We start from the raw sequence: 3727 nt of genomic DNA on the forward strand, positions 1-3727 counted from the left end.
ATGACGCCCTCAGGGAGAAAACGACACCAGAGAGCCGCCGTCATCCGATCTACTGATCTAGGGTTTTCCCCGAAGGTAGCAGAGAGTGGACTTGAATTTCTCCACGGCGATGCCTTCAGGAAGGAAACAGCGCATACAGCGTCGCCATCGCCAGCCTTGGCAATAGCCAAAAGCAGGTTTTACCCAGATCTGATTGAAGACCTTCATCTCTCGTGCACGGGTCGCCGCCATCCTTACCGGGATCTGGATGATCCTGCTGACAGATCTCGGTAAGGAGAAGCCCCCCCACCGAGACCCGCCGGCCGAGCAGGGGAGGCCGAGACCGCGCCCGTAGACCAAATCCACGATGGATCCGTGCCCGCGCCGCCGCCCCGGAGTCAGCCCCGTGCGCAGCCGTCATCGCCTGCCGAGGCCCGCCGCCGCGTGCCCCGCCACTGCTTGCCGAGGATTGCCACCTCGCGCCAAACCGCGAGCGCCGCAGGACACCGCTGCCCGTGGAGGAAGGGGAGCCGGGAGAGGGAGTCCCCCCGCCGCCGCCGTCTGCCACGCGAGTTTCACCCGGGGGCGTCATCCGGCGGCGGCGCGAGGAAGGGAGGCGGAGAGGGTGGCGACAGCGCCTAGGGTTGGAGAGCCCCCGAGTCGGCCAGGGCGGGGGCGACGCGAGGGACCCACCCAAGTGTATATGTACCATGTTAATCCGATCTAAGATGCTCTTTAGATGTTTTCTCAAAGAAAACAGTACGGGTAATTACTTTCCAATTGCTGCAAGCAGCATGTTAAACATGTCTTAAAAGGATTGCCACCCAGCACCAACAGCCATTCCTGAAATCATACACGCACACAAGTGACATCGCCAATTTGCTCTGAACAGATTGACATACTTAACAAAAAGCGTGAAGCTCTCGATGATGATGCATTTACCTGACAGCACCGGCTGGATGCTGTTGAGGGATATGGTGGCAGCCAGAAGATAGCCCAGTCTTGCAGTCTCCCTGAAGCCTCGGAAGTTGCCTCCTCGCCACAAGGGCGACGACCGTGAAGATGAGCCCGACGGCGGCCGACGTGGTCACGGCCACCACGACCGATAACTTTGCTGCTTTCGGGTGTCTGGCGCCAAGCTCGTTCGCCACGCGAACGCTGGCCAAACCAAACACGAGAGACAGGACAGGTGAGAGTCATTTCTTCTGCTGTTTGAGAGCACAGAAACTCATCAGAGTCAGAGGAGATGCGCGCGTACCTCACTGCTGTGGCATTGAAACCGAATGCTACCGTCAGTGTCCAGATGTTGTAGTTCGTGCTGTTGCAGCAAAATTCGAGCAAGCATCGGTAGAGATTATCTATGTCCACTTCAACTTTGAGAAGCAAAAACAGACACTGTTGACAGGTGCACTAACCATATGGTCACGGCCCCAACAACTTGAATCACTGGGTTGTTCAAGCAACCCACCAGAATGAGTACCACATTTCTAAGCTGCAGAACAAAAATACGGAGTAGAAAATACGAGTTTGCCCACCACGGCCGCCCCGACGAGGCCGCGACGGAGCCTGGCTACGTCGACGACGACCCAGTTGAGCAGCGCGTGCACGGCGACGAAGGCGCCGGAGATGAGCGTCATGACCCACACCCGGCTCTGCGCCTGGAAGAACTTCTGCATGGTGAAGTTGACCGCGTACGCGAAGAGCTGCGGCACGCCCCACCGCGCGTACCGTCCCGCTGCGGGCTGCGGCTGATTATATAACTAGAAGTAGCAGCTTAACTAACGAGCAGCGCGATTATTCGGCTACTGGGTAAGCCCGAAGCCGAGGCCTTGGAGATGACGTTGATGACGATGGAGACGGCGGCGAGCTCGACCTTGCCGATGCGGCCGGCGATAGGCCACGGTGATGAACTCGATGAGGAACTGGAAGAGCCCGGTGAGGATCACCGGCCCGGCGATGTGCCACAGGCTCTTGCACTCCTCCGGCAAGGTCTTGCGGCCGGCCGCCACCCGCTCCTCCGGTGCCACCATATCTATTCTTCGGGCGCACGCATGTAAGAACTCTACTTCGAACGAACCCGTTGCCTCACACGCACACACCAAGCCACCAGCGACGCACACACGCCAAGTTTTGTTTACGTACGGGTCAAGGTTGGGGTCCCACGTTCCAGCTGCTGATCGACCGACGCCTGCAGTGGGCTGCCTGCACCGTGTTATGCATGGTTCGAGCAGATCGGTTTCACTTTAGCTACATTTCAGTCAGCTGACTTTTTATTTTATGATCAGTCAATTTTCTGTTCATTGGATCATGCTTTGAGATCTGTGTTGTTTTTATTATTTTTTCTGTTTAATTCTGTTGTTGGGCTGGGTTGCAAGGAATCGTTTGACGCGTTGTTTTGCTTAGTCAAATCGGTACCGGCCGATTTCTTTGTTTTGGTTGTGCCCGTTAATTCTGGGTAGCATATTTTATTATTCTTTTTTGTTTCCTTTATTGGTTATAATTTTGTTTTTTTGGGGGTTTTAACTGCATGTAATTATATACACACAAATACTATATAATATGTAACAAAATTTCATGATTATACGATTATTTTTGCATATTCCAAGAAAATGCAATTTCAGCGTAAAGTTGTGTGTAAGTTTTTGTTATATTTTTTTCTTCTTAAAGAAAATACCAACGCCACTAATTCATTCTTTTTTAAAAAAATAATTATTTTGATGTTGTTTTCGTCTTTACTTCATTTTCATTCTACTTTAAGGTTAATACCAATGCCACAATTCATTTGTTCTCAGATTTTGTTTTTGCAAAAATTCTACTTTTATATGATTATTCTTGCATATTGTAAAGAAGCACCTTTTTTATGTATATTTCGTGCAAATTTTGTCATTGTTTGTTTTAAAATCTTTTTCCCATTTTTTGTCCTTAAATGGTAATACCAATGCCGATCATTTATTCTTCCTTAGGAAATTTAATTCTTTCTCTTATGGGTATTTTTGCTTCATTTTTTATTTCTATTTTATGTTTCTACGCATTTCTTTTTTTCTTTTTTTCCTTTGTTGGTTATTTTTTGTTTTTTGTGGGTTTTTGGCTGAGTGTAATTATATACAAACAAATACTATATAATATGTGCCAAAATTTCATGATTATATGATTATTTATATATATTACGATAACGTGCAATTTCGGTGCAAAGTGGTGTGTAAGTTTTTTTAGTCTTCTTCTTAAAGGAAATATATTATTTTAGTTGCACTATGTGTAAATTATAGTAGAATGCAAAAGATGCATTATTATATGCTTATTCGTTGCATATTTCAAAAAGTGCAATTTCGGTGCAAATTGTGTGCATGTTTTGAAAAAATTTCTTTTGCATTTTGTTTCTTCTTAAAGAGTTTCATTCTTTCTTAGAAAACTTCATTATTTTGATTTTATTTTAGGTTTTTTTATTCTGAAATGGTAATACCAATGCCATGAATTCATTCTTTCAAAGAAAACTCCATTTTTATTGTTTTATTTTCATTTCATTTTTGATCTTGTTTTAGTTTTCACTAATATATATTTATTCCTGCATATTATAAAAAAATGCAATTTATGTGTAAGTTGTCTGCAATTTTTTCATCATTTGTTTAATTTATTTTCAATTTTCCTTCTTTTTGAATGGTAACACCAATGCCAATAATTTGTGCGAATTTAATTTCTTTCTCTTTTAAAAAGTTCTTTTGATTTTGTATTAGTTTTAGTATTAATAACT

General features: G+C 45.5%; 1 pseudogene; it reads right to left on the reverse strand.

Moving 5' to 3' along the window:
• Positions 1-787: 787 nt before the first annotated feature.
• On the reverse strand, positions 788-2009 carry LOC125516652 (annotated as a pseudogene).
• Positions 2010-3727: the final 1718 nt, after the last annotated feature.

Source organism: Triticum urartu, chromosome 6 (assembly GCF_003073215.2).
Source record: "Triticum urartu cultivar G1812 chromosome 6, Tu2.1, whole genome shotgun sequence".
In the NCBI taxonomy this organism is placed as follows: domain Eukaryota; kingdom Viridiplantae; phylum Streptophyta; class Magnoliopsida; order Poales; family Poaceae; genus Triticum; species Triticum urartu.